Below are 21,667 nucleotides of genomic sequence, written 5' to 3'. Positions count from 1 at the left end.
GGTTTCTCTCGTGGGTTGAAGATTGAAGACGTATCAGTGATTTCCAAAGCTCCACTGAAAATCCCAGCTAAGGCTCCATTTAAGATTTCTGCTGAACCCCGCGTGGCTCCTGTGATCATCATTAAGCCTGATCCACTTCCATATTCTTCTGATAAGGCTATCCCTTGGAACTATGGTGCCGAGGTCTATATTCAGGGAGTTAAGCAAGAACTTGTAGCTGATAAGGCTGTCGAAGACACTAATCCTGTTGTGGGTAATATTGCCGGAACTAGTAAAGTAACAAGAAGCGGAAGAGTGTTTTCTCCAGAGATCTCTCCAATTACTGCTGCACCTACTGGTACCCCTATTCCTAATCAAAATGCTGATACCAGAGGTAAAGGACCGATGCATGAACCCATCCAGACACTAGTTAAGACTGTTACTGAAAATCCATCTCCTAAAGAAGCAAATGAGTTCTTGAAGATCATCCGCAAGAGTGATTATAACATTGTTGAACAGATGGGGCATACTCCTTCCAAGATCTCTATGTTGTCACTCCTAAGTTGTTCCAAGACTCACGCTAAAGCTATGATGAAGTTTCTAGAGGCTTCCCACGTGCCACAAGAGATTTCTGTCACTCAACTTGAGAATTGTATTGCAAGTATGACGATAGACAATTACCTTGGGTTTTCTGATGCTGATCTAAGTCCCAGTGGAAAGAATCATAACAAGGCTCTGCACATCTCCATTGAATGTGGGGGCACCACTATGGCCCATGTACTAGTTGACAATGGTTCGTCTCTGAATGTTCTACCCAAAATGGCATTGGACAAACTCAACCCAGAAAGAATCGTGCTGAAATCCAATGATGTGATAGTGAAAGCTTTCGATGGTTCAATGAATACGGTATATGGTGAAGTGGAGCTCCCAATCAGAGTAGGTTCCCAGACTTTCAACACTGTGTTCTATGTGATGGACATCCATCCTGCTTATTCCTATCTGCTTGGACGCCCTTGGATACATGGGGCAAATATTGTGACCTCAACTCTGCACCAAAAACTGAAATACCCGGCGAAAGGCAAGATCGTCACTGTGTATGGTGAGGAGGAATACATGGTGAGTTTCATAGATGAGACCAGGTATGGTGAGTTTACTGGAGAAGCTTTTGAATCTCCCCGTCAGGCGTTCGAGTTGGTCCCTCAAGTGGTTCCTAAGACTAAGCCTGCCCACACTGTTCCTAAAGCTACTAGAATTCCTCCTACAATGGCTTCTCTGAAAGATGCTAGGGTTGTGGTTGAAGAAGGTGGTTGTACTATCTGGGGGAAACTCCCTGATATTCCTTACAAATCCAACAAATGGGGTTTAGGTTGCACTGCTAAAGATCAGAATGGAGAACAACACTCTCGTCCAGAAGGTTTGAAGTATCGTTTCATCAGCAAAGGAGTCAATGCCATAGGGGAAGATGAAGATGATTACAACCTGGACAAGTGGATCTTTCCCACACCTGACAAACTGGAAGACTGAAGACATTGTCTCTATCTCCTATAGTCAGGAGTAATTGCCATTTCTAGTTTTGTTTTTTATTTATGTTTTCCAGTTTTACTTTCTGTACTTCAATAAACAATAAACTTTAAAGTCGTGTGTCTTGCCCGGGGCACAACGGTCCGTTGTTAGGGCTTGTCATTTCATAAGCATATTTTCATTCAATAAAAGCATTGGACGTTTCGTATTCAAATTATGTGTTCGCTTTTATTTTTCTTTACTCTTCTATAGCTATGTGTTCTTACACACACCCACATAATGCACTGCAGATCCATATCCACTCTGGATCCCATTGATAACGACTCTGCTATTGCTAAATATGACTTTGAAAATCCGATCTACCAAGCTGAGGATGAAGGTGAGGAAGATTGCGAAGTACCCAGAGAGCATGCTAGATTGCTAGAGCAAGAAGAAAAGACTATACAGCCGCATGAAGAGCCAATTGAGGTTGTGAATATAGGTACCGACGAAGAAAAGAAATAAATCAAGATAGGGGCCGAGCTAGAAGAGGGTTTCAAACAGAGATTGATCCAGATGCTACGAGACAATGTTGAGATATTTGCTTGGTCTTACGAAGATATGCCTGAGCTCGATACTGATATTGTGGTTCACCGTCTGCCTATCAAAGAAAACAGCCCACCGGTTAAACAGAAGTTACGAAGAAGCAGGCCTGACATGGCTCAGAAAATCAAGGAAGAGGTTGAGAAACAGTTCAATGCCGGTTTCCTGAAGGTTGTAAGCTACCCACCATGTATTGCTAATATCGTCCCGGTACCTAAGAAAGTCGGAAAGGTCAGAATGTGCGTAGACTACAGAGATTCGAATCGAGCGAGTCCCAAAGATGATTTTCCTCTACCACATATTGATATCCTAGTTGATAGTACTGCGCAATGCAAAGTGTTTTCTTTCATGGATGGTTTCTCAGGTTATAACCAGATCAAGATGGCACCCGAAGATATGGAAAAGACAACTTTCATTACTACTTGGGGCACCTTTTGTTACAAAGTCATGCCGTTTGGGTTGAAGAATACAGGGGCAACGTATCAACGTGCAATGGTAGCTCTGTTCCATGATATGATTCACAAAGAAATAGAGGTCTATGTTGATGATATGATTGCAAAATCCAACACTGTAGAAGAACATTTGGTCCACCTACAGAAGTTGTTTGATAGGTTGAAGAAATACAAGTTGAGACTGAACCCAAACAAGTGTACTTTTGGGGTGAGGTCCGGCAAGCTACTAGAATTTGTTGTTAGCAGAAAAGGTATTGAAGTCGATCCTGTAAAAGTAAAAGCCATACAAGAAATGCCTTCTCCATGAAATGAGAAAGAAGTTAGAGGGTTCTTGGGACGTCTAAATTACATTTCCAGGTTTATCTCTCATCTGACCGCTACTTGTGAGCCAATCTTCAGGTTAGTGAGGAAAGATCAAGCACTTAAATGGAATGACCAATGTCAAGAAGCTTTTGACAAGACCAAGAAGTACCTTCAAGAACCTCCGATTATGATACCACCAGTTGAAGGAAGAGCTCTAATTATGTACTTAACAGTGTTGGATAATTCAATGGGGTGTGTACTGGGGCAACATGACGAGTCTGGTCGAAAAGAGCATGCAATATACTACCTTAGCAAAAAGTTTACCAACTATGAAACAAGATACTCACTGCTTGAGAAAACTTGTTGTGCTTTGGCATGGGCTGCTCGCCGACTGAGACAGTATATGTTGAACCATACCACTTTATTGATCTCTAGAATGGATCCTATCAAGTATGTGTTTGAGAAACCCGCTCTCTCCGGACGAATAGCAAGATGGCAGATGGTATTAACAGAGTATGACATCCAGTATACGACACAGAAAGCAATCAAGGGAAGTGTGTTGGCAGACCACTTGGCCCAGCACGCTGTAGACGACTATCAATCTATGAGTTTTGAATTTCCAGATGAGGATGTTATGCTTGTTACCGATTGTGAACAACCTGGTCCGGATGAAGGACCTGAACCAGGATCCCGATGGACCATGGTTTTTGACGAAGCTTCGAATGCACTTGGTAATGGTATCGGCGCTGTAATTATCTCTCCAGCAGGTGGACACACTCCATTTACAGCAAGACTGTGCTTCGACTGTACCAACAATATGGATGAGTATGAAGCATGTATCTTAGGTCTCAGAGCTGCTATTGACTTAAGAATCAAGTTCTTGGAAGTATATGGGCATTCAGCCCTAGTAATTAGCCAGATCAAAGGAGAATGGGACACGAAGCATCCTAATCTCATGCCTTACAAGGATTTAGTGCTATCTTTGATTCCTTACTTCGAAGAGATTACTTTTGAATACATTCCCCGAGAGGAGAATCAATTGGCAGACGCATTAGCTACTATGTCATTCATGTTCAAGGTCAGATGGGAAAACGAGTCTCCTATAGTTATCATTGAAAGGCATGATGAACCGGCATACTGTTACGAGATAGCTACTGACGAGGTCGAAGAAAAACCATGGTTTCATGAAGTAAAAAGATACCTCGAAGCTCAGGAATACCCTGAAGGGGCATCTATCAATGACAAGAAGTTCTTAAGAAGATTTGCTTCCAAATTCCTCCTGAGCAATGGTACCCTTTACAAACGCAATCATGATTCAACTCTGCTTCGTTGTGTGAACAAGAAGGAAGCAGAAGAAATTATGGAAGACATGCATGACGGTATCTTTGGAACTCACTCTAGTGGACACACTATGGCTAAAAAGATCCTGAAAGTAGGTTACTATTGGTCCACTATGGAAACTGACTGCCATCAGCATTCCAGAACTTGTCACAAGTGCCAGATATATGCTGACAAAGTACACGTACCTCCAGTTCCACTGAATGTTCTGACTGCCCCTTGGCCTTTCGCAATGTGGGGCATTGATATGATCGGGGAAATCAAACCTACCGCTTCCAATGGACACCGCTTCATCCTTGTGGCTATTGATTACTTCACCAAATGAGTAGAAGCTGCTTCTTTTGCTTCCGTTACTAAGAATGTGGTGGCCCGATTCATTAAGCATAACCTTATTTGTCGGTATGGCATCCCCGAAAGGATTATCACAGACAATGGTACCAACCTGAACAACAAGATGATTACCGAACTCTGCACGCAGTTCAAAATCAAGCACCACAATTCTTCTCCTTATAGACCAAAGATGAATGGCGCGGTAGAGGCCGCCAACAAGAACATAAAGAAGATTGTACAAAAGATGACAGTGACTTACAAAGATTGGCATGAGATGTTACCATTTTCCCTTCATGGTTACCGCACCTCAGCACGTACCTCAACCGGGGAAACACCATTGTCACTAGTCTACGGCATGGAAGCAGTATTACCGATTGAAGTTCAGATTCTGTCTCTGAGAATCATGAAGGATGCAGAGTTAGATGAAGATGAATGGATCCATACTCGACTAGAACAGATAAACCTAATTGAAGAGAAGAGGCTTGCGGCTATTTGTCATGGGCAGTTGTATCAGAATCGTATGATCAAGGCATTCAACAAAAGAGTCAAGCAACAAGCATACCAGACTGGTGATTTGGTAATAAAACGAATCATCCTACCACAAGGTGATCCCAGGGGCAAGTGGACTCCCACCTTCATGGCTTCATGGTTTTTCTGCGGTTTGAAGTGTGGAGGCTTCATGGTTTACTATTTGGTGGACAAGGTATCACAGAGTTTTGACGAGTGCTAAGGGTGTGCATGGTTGGTTATTTTTAGAAACCAAACCATATCCATTTTTAAACCATTTAAATGGTTTGGATTTATAACCATAACCACAATTCAATCAAAACTGGTTATGAAATCGGTTATTAATTTGGTTATGGTTACGCAACCGGTTTTTTAAAAAAATCCAGTTTTAAACCGGTTATTTTAAAAAACTAGTTTTAAACCAATTCTTTTTAAAAAAAAACTAGTTTTAAACCAGTTATTTATAATTTGGATAAAAATCTTTTTTTTTGTTTTAAAATCTGGATTTTTTAAAAAACTTGATATAAATCGCTTATTTTTTAAAATTGATTTTTAAGGCCTAATTTTTACGACAAAAAAAATCATATTTTAAAATCGGTTCTATTAATCATGATATCTTCAATTATGACATACTTTGGCGATATTTTGGCTAAGAATCTCTTGTTGTACTTCAATTATGTTAACAAAAGAAATCTCAATGTAGAGATCAAAATTTCTTTTCTCTACAACACATATTATGAAATGTGAAAGTGGTCACTATATCAAAATTTGAGGCACTTCTGCAATCTATTAACAATGACCTTTCTCTCTCTGGTGATAACTTAATAGCAAATGAATATGAACAATGCATAGCTAATTAAATCAATCATCTACAGAATCACGTTAATGAATTTTTCCTCTAACAATAAAAATAATAGCTCTTCAACCATGTTTGGAATTTTGAAAGAAGCAGTCATCCAAGTTGATGCATTCTAAAAGAGAAGTTTGTAATGATTCCAAGTATCCTGACACAAATGAATTTGAGAAGGTGGATGCATCTTTGCAGCCTCTCGTCAGCCACAAGCCTTTCTCTACCAAAAATTTCCCAAGTCAGAGAGAAAACACAGTCCATCATAATCTAATTCAAAACAAAAGAAAACAACATCATAATCTATGGTTGCTCCAAGCACATTATTACATTCCTAACAACTAAACTAAAGTACAACTTTACCAAATCAATAGTGTTGTTATAAAAACTAAATTGTGAGTATATTTTAAGACACTAACATGCTTGAGTTGCTTGATTCACTAGAAACATAATGCAAAAGCATAAATACTTTGTTGCTAATTAAATTCCTCATTTTGATTTCTCAAACAAAGGAATGAACCAAGTAAATGCCACTATCTCAAAAACCATATCTAACAAATTGCCACAACATTCAGCATTAAATCATATTGAATTTCGTACTGTTATCAATCTTCATTGAAAACAACGGGATCCAGAAAAGTACTACCTCCTTTTGTAGAATCAATTTCTGAAAGAAAAAAAAGAAACAAGAATTGTAACTTATAATTGATCAAGTTATAATCTAATAAATGGTTATTTATTTTAAAACATGTATGATTATTTTAACTTCCTCTAATTTCTCAAAATCCTTGTAATTCTCAACTAAAAGTGAATCAATGATTGAGGATTTACGTGCTGCTTTAAGGCAACTGTAACTACAAACAAGGGCTTCCATTGTTTGAGGTGTGAGGCAACTGCGATATTCATCCATCACTCGTCCTCCAAGACTAAACGTAGACTCAGATGCTGCAGTGGAGATAGGTATGGCAAACAAGTCTTTTGCCATCTTTGCAAGGATTGGAAAGCGATTAGAATTTTCCCTCCACCATTTTAAAATATCAAAGTCAATGGTAAACTGACTCTCTATAGACTCTTCCAGATACTTTTCCAAATCATTATGATCTGCAGAAGAAGAATCAGTGCACTATAAAAAAACGATTGTAACTATAAAGGTCTTCCTTACCACCTAATTCAAATCGATTCAAATGTGACTTTGGGACCCATGCCTCACATGACTATACTCCATGAATAGTTCATTTAAGCGGGTATCCAACCAATCTCTTAACTTTTTGCCTCTAATGAATCAAAATTTTGATTGATCAACCAAGTGATAAATTTTAATTTGTACCTAGGATCTAAGACAGAAGAAATCACCAACAACATATTTATCTTCTCAGGCTTTCCCCAATACTTGTCTTTTTTTCATCTTGAAAGCCATGCCCTTTATGAATGAATCTTCACAAATACACATGTTATTTATCTTTGCCCCTATAGCAAATACCTTTAACATATCCATATTAGAAGCCACATAGGAGGAACCTGATATCCGAAGTGTACAATCATAAAAGATTTTCAAAAATGGAAGAAACGATTGTGCTTCAATCCAGTCTAAGCTTGTGGGTACACCATTTCCCTTTTGAACTAGCTCTTGAGTGTACATGGGATCATGAATTTCAAGTACATCAAAAGCTTTTTGATGTTTCAAAGCCGAGTCTAACATTAGATAAGTTGAATTCCACCTTTTTTCTACATCAAGGCACGCAAGACCTTTGTACTCGGTGTTTGAGCGTTTTACACATTCTTTGAATTTTGCAAACCTTTGAGCAGAAGACTTGGCTATTTGACTGAACCTCGGATCCTCAAAATTGACTTGTCAATATCTTTGAACCCTTCCATAACAATGAGGTTTAGTATATGAGCATAACATATCATATGTATGTACTCTCCATTCAATACTAAACGATTACATGATAATAGCTTATTTGTCAAATGTTTAATTACAAGATCATTTGAGGCTGCATTATCAAGTGTGACAGTTAAGATTTGATTAAGTCCCCAATTAGTCAAACACGCATCAATAGTGTTTTCTATAATATATGTCGAGTGGCCTGTGACTTGGACAAAACTTAGAACCCTATTTTGCAAGGTCCATTTATTGTCAATGAAGTGAGCAGTGATACACATATATGTGAGATTTTGAATAGACGTCCATGTATCGGAAGTGAGACAAACTCTTTGACAATGAAGGGCTAGAAAGTTTTTCAATTTTTCCTTTTCTACATCCCATAGAAACAAAGTATCACGTGCAAGTGTAGTACGTGATATAAGATTGAATTTTGAGTTCAAGCCACTTACAAATTCATGGAAATATGGATGCTCCACTTTTGATAAAGGTAACTCCCAAGCTATAAACAATTTCACGAGCAAATACCGCAATCTGTAACACCCCATAAAATTCTTTATTTAATTTAATTGATTTTTGGATTATATATTAGAATTAGTTGAGTTAATTGAGAAAAATGGAATAATGAGGCTAATGGGACAGTGTCGCTTTTAGTAGAAGGGGGTGTCAATTGTGAAGCCCATTGCTAATAATAAACTTATTTTCATAAAATAGAAAAAGAGAAGGATTTGTGAAAATAGAACCAAAGGAGAAGTGAAGTCTGAACGTGAAAGAGCAGAGAAGCAAGGAAGTGCGACGCGAGGAAGAACGAAGAATCAACCTTCAGGTAAGGGGAGACTCTTCCGTTTAACTTCTATTATGGGATTATATATAGTAGGATAGATTGAGCATGTTGTTTGTATCAATTGGGTTATGTTTAGGTTTTAGGATGTTAGGTTGGGGTTGGGATAATTTGATGAAAGTTACACGATTTGGTGAATTCTGGATGTTAGATACTGATATGATGTTAATAGATGCTTATTGTGTGCTAGATGTGTGTTATAATATGCGTTGTTTTACTGTACGTGAAATCTGGTAAAAATGGAATCGGTTTGGTAATGATTCGGTGAAATAAGGACAAAATCGTAGGCTGGCGATTCGGATTCCTGGAAATCGCGAGTTCGCGCCGCGTCCAGGGGTTCGCGCCGCGAACTGCTTGGCAGAAGGCACAGGGAAAATTTATGTACTCAGTATGTGCCGCGAACCTTGTTTGCTCTGCGAAGGCGTACTTTCTATTCGTTACGCACTGCGGACTGTGTGTGGCGCCGCGTGCTGTAGTGATAGTTGTTTTCTTGGAAAAATTTTAAAGATGTGTAACTTTCAAACCGTATGACCGTTTTTAGTGCCGTTTCGAGCACGGCGAAGCTAATTAAATGATTTATACGATAAAATGGTGTTTTTAGTCGTGACTCGATTTATTTTAAAACACTCGATTTTATTTGGTTGTGATGGTTTATGCGTACAGGTACATTGGTAAATGTTTTATCTGTTATGATGCAGTGGTTGTAACTGGTGATTGATATACATATATTGTTGATGTAAAATATATGTTTGTTATGGTTGAGAAATGGCATAACTATGTGTGTGGCTATTAATTGTTGCGTTGGTTAAGGATTATGATACTTAGTTGATTGGTGTTGATGATTAGCATGTTTTATGTGATGCATGCATTTCATAATCATATGTCGTGAGTTGTATCCCTTATGGTGGTGGGACAGCGGTAGCTAATTCCCATTGTGCGGAATTAGTGAGGGAAGTAGCCGAATCCTTATGGTGGTGGACCGGTGAGATGGGTTATCCCATGTTTGGTACCACATGCATATAGTTGCATTGCATTAGGCTACTTGTATTATTATAACATGAATGGAAGATTGTCCAATGTTATAATATGTGATGATTGTGTAATTGTTGTGATTAATTATGTTGTGGTGGATTTGATCAATATTGTAATTGGGTGAATAATATGTGATTGATATTTTATTATTTATAGCCTATAACATTGGTTAAATGTGAATGAGACTCACCCTTACTGTTGTTATTTTTCAGATTGAGGACTAGCTTTTGTGCTTGGTGAGGATTAGCTCGCAGAGTAAATCCGTTTGAGTTAGTTTGGTCTGTGTCATGCTCTGGTCGTGTAACACTAGGGACGTTATTTAGAGTTACCTGATAAACTCTTGTTTTTGGCTATTTGTTTTATGGTTGAATTATGAGTCTCTGACTCTGGATGTTTAATTATTCAGACGTTAAGAATATTCTGTTGTGTTAACATGTTATCTGGATAATTTTGGTTTATCGTTCCTTTTATGGAATGACATGAATAATTGTTTATTTTATTGGAGTTGTAATACCCTTTTTCATGTTTTACTCTGATTATTGTTAATTTTCCGCGGGGTTTAGAAGGGTGTTACACAATCTCTCTTGATCAAACCTAGGAGCTGAAGGGGAAGAAGTAGGATGGCCATCATCATTCATTGAGGGTGTGAGTGTTCTTTGTCTCTTGTTAAAATCATTATTTGGGTTACTCTTGCAAGCCTTAGAATGTGCTTCCATCGAACTCGTTCCATTATACTTGAGCTTTTTATCATAATAGTTGCATATAGCTATTTTTTCCGAGTTAGGATCTAGATTGAAGTGATTCCAATCATCAGATCGATTTTTACAATTTCTAGTTTCGGGTGGTAACATAGTAGTAGTGTTCTGGACAACTGGTGAAGGAGTAGCAAATAAATTTGTTGGGTGACTTGGCTCAGATTCACCATCCATTTTGATATAAACTGCAAAATAAAACACAACACACAATAATAAGTTTAATAGCTAGCAAACCAACTATAATGTAGTATTATACTAAGCCTTTTGATTAGTCATTTACTTATGTTTTGTGTAATATATTTGTAGGTTATAAAACATAAACCTAATTTGTTTTATATATATATATATATATATATATATATATATATATATATATATATATATATATATATATATGCCTTTGATAATGAGTTTATTGTAGCACAATAGTTCAGATGGAGATACTGATCAAATTGGTTGATGGTTGGGCCTTTCATTATAGGTTCAGGTGTTATTTAAGACTTTCTAGAAATGTTGTTCCATTTTTTTAGCATATAAATTTTAATAGCTAGCAAACTAACTAACATTTGCCTAGAAAGGTGCATCTGGTTCATATAAGCGCTTTTGTGTAAGCTATATGCTGCTATTCCTATAACTAAAGATCAAATTAAGTCAAACTCTTTTCATTTGTGCAAGTTTAGCATAATTCCTTTTATGTTTTTTTCTTGAATGCTTTGTTTACTTAACTAGTTAACGTGCATTCTTGAGTTCATCCGGTTTATGTTTACCCAGGTTATAGTTTCTAGTTTCTACTGCTACCTGTTGTTACCGCACAGTGCCGCGATTTTATAGTTGGTTGAAAATGCAAACTATTTTACTTTTTTCTAAGATGACGATAGAGCGCTGTAGCGGCATAGCATAGAGGAATCGGACCTCATCGCGACACTGTTGGTTGCTAAGTGCTATCCGCGATAGCGGGAATAGCTGCCTCTATCTGTGGTGTCATGGTTGCGCGAAAGCGGCACAATCGCGGTTCTGTAGCGGTTTGCAAACCGCTATTTTAGCATCTTGGCATTAACAGTCTACTATTTATTATACGATTTGATTTGAGGGAAAAACTCTAATGGATGAACTAAAGTATAAGGAAAGACAGTCACAACTTTAGTATCTTAATCAAGAAAGAAAAAAGACAGGCCTACAAGGCTAAGGTAGTGCACTATCTATTGCTGTTTTCGCTAAGTTGGATGGTAAGGATATATTCTCACTGTCTAAAAAGACACTGCTTTACATATTTGTGGTCAATCCAACACTCCTCCTGGGTTTCTCAATGAAACAGGTTGTGATACTAGAAGGGGAACTGTGGCTTATACGGCCTGAAAGGGTCAGGATCAACTTCGACTGTCCTGGTTACAGTGCCCACAGATTGTACTAAAGCCATAGCAAGTCAGCTGCAAATTTTGCATTACCAAGAAAAGAAATCAATCTCATCTCAGAGTTTTAATCAAAATTACAGGACTTGTTGATATTCTAATCTTCATAGGTGGACTAGTTTCTTTTCAAAAACAAATGGATGTGATTCTAGAAGGACTGCATGAAGAGTGTTAGACATTGACAACTTTCATCAGATACAAGGAAAAATGCATGACGTAACCTCACTTTTTGTTCCAAGTTCAATAAAATCACATTAGATTCCTCTCCTCAAATTCATGTTACTCACTCCTTTGATTGTTTCTCATTATTACACACACTTGCACTTTCATTGTTTTCTACTTTTTTAACCAAGTTTCAATCTATGCTACTTTTCAATATTACAGTACAGCGAATTTAAATAAACCACCAACAATTAACAACACAGAACAACATAACCCATGAAGTGGATAGAAGAATTTACTTACAATAGAGCAAATTTGTAGTGAAATTTGGGATTAGGGTTTGTCACAAATTTGAGCGAAACATTGAAGTTGTGGTGAAAAAAAATGATAGAAGATAAGCTTTGATTAAGAAAAAAGGATGAGTTCTGATTAGGGGAAAAGGGTTTACCTGAAAATGTAAAGAAATTGAGAAGAAAATGGTTCTTGAGGTTGAAGATGAACAGTGAAAACACGCTTTTGAAGTTTGAAATTCAATTGAATTTGATAGTTTAAATCTGGAACCAGATGATTTTGGGCTTTTGGATAATAACCGGATTATAACCGGATCCAAAAATAAAATATGGTTGGATAACCAACCATTTAAAAATAATCTGGTTAAAAACCATTTCATTATATTTGGATATTTAAAATAGATTTGGATACGGTTTTGGATTTGGGCATTATATCCGGATATTTTGCACACCCCTAACGAGTGCATCATAGTGAAAAAAATAGTGAAGTCGGGCTAGGTTCGATTATGGGTAGGGAGTAAGGGGAGTTTGATTTTATATAATCCAGTTCATTATCACGGTTCAATTTTGTTTTTGGTTTAGACATTAAAGGTTCAAAAATGATGAAGAAGATAGAAAGGATCGTGAGAGGCGAAGGTGAGAGATAGAGTATTTAGGCTTTTTTGTGTTGCAATCGGGTTAGTGTTGTTTTTTATCATGAGGGTCAGATTCGGGTCAGGCCTAACCCGGATCTCCCTGAGCCCAAACTGGTTTTCCCTTTTGTTTTCTCTCTCTTGTGTTTAGTTTTTGTTTTTGGGACACACCTCCCCTAAGGCCCAATTTCATGTTTTTTATTTTCTATTTTTTATTATTCATTTGATTTACTTTGGTCTTATTAAAAAAACAAAAATATTTTAATAAAATAAAAGAGATTAGAGTTTTATTAATATTAAAGAATATTTAGTCTTTTTTTAGTTCATTTTATTCTCTAATTAAAAATAAGATAACTAAAACCAAAAATATTTTATGACTTGGTTTTTTTTTCTCTTATATTTTCAAAAGACAAAAAAAAAATTTATCTAGATGTATGCTTAAGTTTTTTACCAAAGACATTTCAAAAAGACCAAAAAAATTTCTTTAAGAATCAATCATATTAGAAATAATTTTGATTAGGTTGTTGATTAAATTGATTGATGCTCATCTTGGTGTGTGAATGCTTGTGTGGATGTATGCGTTTGATCCATGATTTTTATCTAGTGCACTTAGATCATATATTATTGATTGCTAAACAAGATAAAATGAATGCACGATAAAATCAATCTTATAAGATAAGATTCAAACGTTCGATCAACATCAAGTTATTTTTTCATATCGATTCATCCTTGAGCCAATTTATCAATACTAATGCAAAATAAACTCTTGATCAAAACCAAGCTCTTTTTTCAAAAAGATTTTTACAATAAATACAAATCAAATTCAATGAGCCCTAAACGATGAAAAAGGAATAATTGTGTATATGTCCCTTTATTCTGAGTTATACTTGTCGTATTACTTGTGTTTGAATGCTCACAGTAGCGAAGTTTAAACACGCAAGTTTTTCAAATTGAACATGTTTTATTTTAAGAGAAAAGTAGAAAACTAGATGCATAATCCATATTAATGATGATACATTCATTTAGCAAGAAAATGATTACGGACCAAAAGCACTCTGACGAAAAGTGCAATAAGAAAAGGGGCATGTACCACACATAATTTATAATTTATAATTTCTATTTCTAAGGATGACATATAAAATCTAGCAATAACCAACACCTCTCCTGGAATTAAGAATAAAACCAAATATCTTATCATACATGCATTGTAGTGATTGAATGAAGATCAATTAGGACATCAGATTCAGATATTTTTTACCAATAAGAATAATCATATGAAAACACACTCATTGCCATTTTATTCTTGAAATAGAACAGAGTATATAAGATATATTTCAAAATCTTAAAAACACAGAAATTCCAAGTGACAGTAACTTAACCTGATGCCACTCCAATAAATCAACTTTCAATTTCAACTTTCCAACCAAAAATATAAAAGGAGTTTGGGACAGCATTCCCCGAGTAAATTTATTAAACAAAATTTGCTGCAGCAATTAGTCTAAACTCGGGGATCATAAATTTTGTAAATAGTGTCATACACTGGAAAAATTATCATTGTTTGTAAATAGTGCAACTAGGAAATTCTCAAGAAAGAGAGGTGGGTCAATATTGACACGCTTAAATATCAAGTCTTTCCTTAACCAGAACTTACCAAGACACGCTTTCACAATACTACGATTTAATTCCACAAGAATATTTCTTTTCTGATTTAGAAGATCAAACAATGTTGCAACCACAGAGCATATTAAGAATTTTCTTATGAATGCAACACCGTAGTTACCCAGAGCTCACACAGAGCTCTGATACCACTGTTGGGAAATAACCTCCATAATTTTCCTCCTCCGTGAATTCAAAAATAGGCACTAGCAGAAACGTGAAATATAAACTTAAAGACACAAGGAAGTTTTAGCGTGGAAAACCTTCTCAATATGAGAAAGGAAAAACCACGGGACCCTTAGGCCTCTTAAACTTTCACTATAATGATAATGGGAATACAACAACTTCATCCTTAGGTGGAACTCACTACAATGTATCTCTCAATTTACAAGAAACACTCTCGCAAAGAAACTCTCTATGAAGAACAATTTTCTCTCTTGACAAGGCTCTCTTTCTCTCTTGCTTCTTGTTCTTCTCTTTTGTGTTGTGATTTGAATGCTTTGCTTATGGTCCTATTTATAGGAGAAGCAAGCTAAAGGTATCTTACATGTATAGCTGTCAAAATGGGCTAGCCCATATGGGCTGGCCCGCCAGGCCCGAAAAATCATAGGGTTTGGGCCTTAAAATTAGAGCCCATATTTTTTAGGGCCTTTTTAGCCCAACCTTGAAAAAGCCCGCTACCCATTAGGGCTAACGCATATGGGCCGTGAGTAGCCAATAGGCCCGCATAATTATAAATTTTAAAAAATATATATTAATATTTATATTATCTTACTCCAAAATAACATATTGATTTTTCTCACTTCACTAAATTTTATCTCTATTATATTCAATCTTTCTCTTTTAAATATTATACATTAATATAATCAACATTTTTTCATAGTATTATACTAATTTTTCTTAGGGGGTTGTGTTGCACCCCAAAATTTGCAATTGGCTTTCATATTACATTCATGTGCATACTTCATATAGGTCATTCATTTAATACATCCACTCATATCATTGGCATTGCCCAAGAAAATTGATAAAAAAAGGAGCTGCTATTGAGAAAATTCTTGGTTAAGAAGGAAAGGACTAGAGGTCTAAGGGTATGGCATCATCTCCATGGAAGTTCTCTTGAGATCAGGGTTCCAGTATCTTCAATTCAAAGCTTTGATTGGAAGAAACACTCTTCCGATTTATCTGGCCTCCTCAACTGAAGTTTTGACCAAAGTCAACTCAGTGGACTTTCTGGTCAAATATTTAATCAAGAAATGACATTTGAGTGGAAAATATGGGTGTCTTGAGGAAATATTCAGTGGGATTTTATTGGTTGAAGACTGATTGGAAATTGGATAGCGAACTGATTAATCGGGGAAATTCATCTGAAATGGGAAAAATCAAACAGTTGACTTTTTGGTCAAAATCAGGATTAACTCTCAAATGTTGAATTTTAGATGAAAATTGGTCACACAAAAAAAGTCATTCAAAATAAATAAAATCAAGGTTTTATCAAAATTGCCAATTTTGAAAGTTAGTTAATTTGAGAAATTTCTAAAAAAGGGAATGTTTGTGACTTAGAATTTTTTCTAGTGAATGTGAGATTGGTCGTACAGTTGACTTCAGACTCTGATTTCACGTGGATTAAGATATCATTTAGAAACAAGATCAGAAGCAACATTATGCTACTCATGGCACACTACATTTTTGAAGTAGGACTTATCTTTAAAAAAATGCTTGTATCAAAAGAAATAAATTAAAGAAAGTTATGGTTCAAGGTTGAGAAAGTTTCAATACTTGGAACAATTTTGAGAGTTTTGAGAAGGGCCAAGCACATGACTCCCAAGCTAATTTTCGAGACGAGGTATTCTTCAATACAAATTCTTCCCAATTACAAAGTTGTTTATGTCATTACAATGTACAAGTTTGTAGAAGGAATCGTCTTTAATAGAAGCATGGATCAAAAGTTATACGCCCGAGAAGTCGATGTTTCATCAGGAAATGTTGCTGAGTGCGTAATGAAATGCTGGTTGTTCATGACATAGCCAGATAGCTGACTTTAAGCTCGTTTTTGGTATAGTTACGAACATTATTTTAGGTCGAAGCTAACTACAAAAATGTTCACCTCATGGCAATCTACAATTGTGTAGTTGGAAGTTTCCTCACTTGAACTTTGTATCAAAAGATATGTGGAGGGAAACTATGTGACTCAATACTGATGAAGTTTCATGACTTAGAGAAAATCTAGAAAGTTTGAGTCATGATGGATGCAAGACTTTAAGGCCAATTTGCAAATTGAATCATGGTTCCATTTGAGAGATCACCAACTGAAGACTTGTCCTATCATATCTTTTCTTTCAATTGATACCAAAAGTGTGACATTTGGGTGTTGGGTCAATAAGTTACCAGATCTCAAAGTTGGGCAATTGAAACTGATGATAAGCCAAGGCTGGGCAGAAATTCCCGTGCGGCAAAGCAGTTGAGCAAGGTCATATTGATATGTTTTTGAATGAGTTTCAATCAATATCTTTTATGGAAAATACTTACATAGACACAGCCATAACACCTGTACTTACACACAACCAATCACATTTTTTTATTAATTAAAAATTAAAAATTAAATTGTCTCTCTCCTCTTTTATCTCAACCACCCCATGATGCCAATTAAAAACGAAATTAAAATTGGGGACAACTTCTCTACCCATCACAAAAAGTTGGGTAGTGTACCTTCCACCAATCACATTGCATCATTTAATTTTATCTTATTTAATTAATTATTAAATAGTATATTTTTTTGTTGTTTCCAAGGCATTTTATATTGAAGGTAATTTTACTCAACTTTTTGAGTTGGGTAGATAAGAATTCACCATTAAAATTTAAATAAATTTAAATTCTCTCTCTTTTCATTGGTTGTTTCTAAATATATAGATTTAGGTTCGTGTCCATGCAAGTTTAGAGAAGCCTGCCCCCACAATTTTTTATGTTTTATTCATTGCATCACATTATTTGTTGTGTTCTAATAATCATATCTTATCTAGCTGCCTGCTTGAATTTTCTTACTTTATAAAATTCATTCAATGTCATTATAGAATTTTATTACTTTCTTTATAATTTGTAAGGTAATATCTTATACTTGTTATTTTTTTCATTACCTAACATACACAATTTACTTAAGAAATTATGGGATTATACCATCCAACATGTTTTCTGTTTATTACAATTTATTAAAGTTTCTCTTAATTTACAGGAATCAAATACTTTGATGGATTTTATATAAAAATTTAACTAATCAAAAGGAGCATATTAAAAGAGTATCTTAACATTATTAAACTTTTATTTCTTTTTTTAGATTTTTTTTTATCATCTTCACTTTTTTGAATAATACTTTTATCTCTTTTTCAAATACTAAACAAATATATAATTATTTCATATTGTTTATATCAACATTTTTATCTATTAAATTTTATTCTAAGTTTTTATTTTATTTTTAATAAATAGAAAAATTGTGACAAATCACACCATAATTACAAATTTAAAATTTTTATTTTTAAATTACAATATTTTAAACTCTTATTTATGTATTAAAGAAAAAATTTACTATATTAATTTTTGCCCCCATTATACAAAATGTCTGGATCCGCCACTGAGTGAACCTTGCTAGGAATCCAAGAAACAACCCTTTGAGCCACATGTTGGTAAGTTAGATGATCACAAAATCCCCTACTCAGAGTTGTTAGATCAGCACGACGGATCCAGTTCTGCTGCCACATGCGCGTTCAATTACGACTTGGTAGCTTCGAGGTCGATTTCGGTGTGCATATGACCTCATCTCAAGGAACTCCCAACATCAAAGAGCTTCTATCACATGTTGTCTTTAAAACGATCATGAGATTGAATCAATCGGTAAACCATGGCCAAAGATATAATCATGCAAAGTCAGCACCATGGACAATTTGTTCTTGGCTCACAAAAGAAGTATTTCTCCTGCGGCGTGCACGCGTGTAGTATGTAATATTCACCATCAGCAGATTACCAAAAATAGCCATGCACGGAACTGAACGTAGAAAGTTCACCAAAACTTACCTCATATACAATACTTGTTCATTAAGGGTGAGAAGAAATGTTACACTACAGCAACTACATCACAGATCACACCACCATACACCTCTAATGTATAAACCAAAAACCCTCCCAATATTTCCTCGGGCACGTTTCATTTTTTTTCTTTTCCAGTTTCAAAAACTTCAAAGAACTCTCTCATCTTTCTCCTCTCTCTCCTCTCGATTCACTCTCATATTCATTCTTCATCTCATCTCGAACAAACTCGATAACATATTCAAGAAAATTCTCTCCTCTCTCATCTTCATCAACCAACTCTAACAACCTCATCACCACCTCCATAACCACCACACAAAAACTTCAATAACACCGCAACAAACTCTATCTCCCTTCATGTCAGAATTAAATCCGATCTGAGTTCCTCGTCGATCACCATGGAATCCACAAGAAATGTATACAAGATCACCTCTTCTGCCCGATGAACTGAGCCTTTCGAATCGCATAAGGGGTTCTCTCTATATTGCATCAATACTCAGAATTGTTGCTAATGTTGCAGTTTGGTGAATATCGCAGTGGAGTTTTCTAATACTTCTCCAAGAGTTCAAGCAAAAACTGAGTTTATTTCTCAGTAGACCAAAGCTTCAAAGATATTTCATCTCCTTCATCAAGTGGAAGTGGCTGGTATAGTTTTCTGAAATTTGCATTAAAGATTCGTAAGTTCTCAAATCCCTCTTGGCATTGTAGTAACATGAGGTAGGTTCATATGCATCTGGATGTGCTCCTCTTCACCGGGAGGCTGGACGAATAACTTCACATGTTTGTGGTGATTATGTATTGCATTTGTATGACGTTTTTTGATTCTTGAATTCGATTTCAGTTTGTGTGAATTGCTTGTTGTTTAGAAGTTTGAATGGTGTATGTAGATGCTATATGTGGTAAGGATCCTATTGATGCTTGAGTTTTGCGTTCTAATAAAGTTTTAGAATCTAGGGTTTTGTGTTTGCCTTCGGTTAGGGAGATAGAGGTCTCAAAAATGAAAACTAAGGTTGGATTTGGACTCAGTGGCATTTTTCGAGTGGAACTATGATTTTTGTTTTTGTTTCTGGGCGGACTGAAAGTCTCCGGCGCGGTGAAGCTGTTAGGTTACACTAAGCTACCAAGATCTAAAGTTGCATAAGAAGATTAACACATAAAAATAACTTTTTTGAATTTTCTTATCATTAAAGAAGAAGAGCCTTACAATATATAGTTAGGGTTTTCTAACACCCTAATGGGCCATGGACCAACATAATAAAATAAACATAAACTCTTAACATAGTTACTAAAAAACACCTCCTCTAATAATAATAGTCTTTTAGTATAACAGATTGCTTCTTCTCTCTAATGGGCCTAGTGGCCCGCTTCTTATCAATACTCATGGGGTCACAAAGAACCTTGTCCTCAAGGTTCATAGAAGAGGTGGTATGAGGCCCAAAAACAATTGGGTTGGAGTTGGCAAGGAATGGGTCGGTGGGCCCAGCTTGTGCTGAAGAAGGAAAAAGCGTGGGAGATGGAGTCAAACGGTCATCTTGGTGAGAATCTAAAATGAAATCTGGAACGGATGGTTGAGATGCGTGGGCAGGAGATAAGGTCTTCTGATGGGGACAGTTGGCGCCTCGAGCCTTGTGAGGCGTGTTAAAGGAGTCTTGAGCTCTGTGTAACGTGGGAGAGATAGATAAAGTACTCTTGGGCAGTGGTGAAACAGCTGTATCCACATAACTTAAATCACGTGAAGCACTTGATTTACTAACTCCCTCAGCAAGCGTAGGAAGTACATAAGCTGGTTCGGAAACCGAACCCTTCATTTCTTCCTCTTTTCTCCAAGTCTCTTCACTCTCTCTCAAAAGTTCTTCATTTTGCTTCCAAAAGTTTTCACATCTCATAATATTTTCAATCGTTTCAGAAGACCAAATCGAAACCTTGTTGGAAGCTGCTTTCAAACACGGATCCATGGGTAATGTGGGATCTGTCACCCATAGCTGCTGCTTATTTTCGTCTTTGTTAACCGTGGACAAGGAGTGATTTACTTTTTGATTATTGAAATTTGCAGGTACCCTCGGTTGGATAAAAGGGTTCGGTGTTGCGGTGATCCCATCTGATTTCACGGTTAGTGTTTCTGTCCTGTGTGGTCCGTTCGGATTGAATGGAGGGGTACATGCGTGAACTGACTTTGGATCTGTTACTTGCAGGTTCTGAGAGAAATAAGGACGCAAGAGAGAGATATGGACCACCGGGTGAATCCTCGAAGATGATGTTAGATCCAGCAAATAAGCGACTTTACCGACTCGTTTGATAATCGTAAATGGCCCAAAGAAACGCTTTGCTAACTTCTGAGAGGATCGTTTCAACACAGTACTTTGACGGTAAGGTTGGAGCTTAAGCAAAACCAGATCACCTTCTCTGAACTCATAATCTGATCTTGTCTTGTTTGCTTGTTTTTCCATCTGAGTACGACTTTTTTTTAAATGTTCCTTTAACTCCTGCAAAATGTTGTTTCTTTTGTGTAAGGAGGTGACCAACGATTCATCCAAGCTGGGATCTGACAGATAGGAGGAAAGATTTGGAGGGTCGCGACCATATAGGGCTTTGAAGGGCGTCATCTGAATAGCTGTGTGGAAAGAAGTGTTGAACCAAAACTCTGCAAGGTGTAAAAACTTGTACCAGTGGCGAGGGTAATCACCAACGAAGCACCTTAGGTACGTTTCTAATGACTGATTTACAACTTCTGTTTGGCCATCCGTCTCAGGATGGTAAGCTGTGCTATACTTTAATGTGGTGCCTTGTGCTTTAAAAAACTGTTTCCAGAATTTGCTGAGAAAAAGTGAGTCTCGATCAGAAATGATAGACTTTGGGATACCATGGAGACGTGTTATATCCACAGAGAAACGCAGGGCCAAATCTTTTGCAGTGAAATGAGTAGAAAGAGCAATAAAATGAACAAACTTAGACAGACGATCACATATGACCCAGATAACGGTGTGGCCAAAGGAATTTGGGAGATTGGTAATGAGTAAAGGGCATGCTGAATGGTTGGGAGGGTGTAAGAATGGATGGGATTGGGGGGTAAAATGG

The sequence above is a fragment of the Vicia villosa genome, unplaced genomic scaffold, assembly GCF_029867415.1.
Source record: "Vicia villosa cultivar HV-30 ecotype Madison, WI unplaced genomic scaffold, Vvil1.0 ctg.000227F_1_1, whole genome shotgun sequence".
NCBI classification, from domain to species: domain Eukaryota; kingdom Viridiplantae; phylum Streptophyta; class Magnoliopsida; order Fabales; family Fabaceae; genus Vicia; species Vicia villosa.
Note: the sequence above shows the minus strand (reverse complement) of the source record.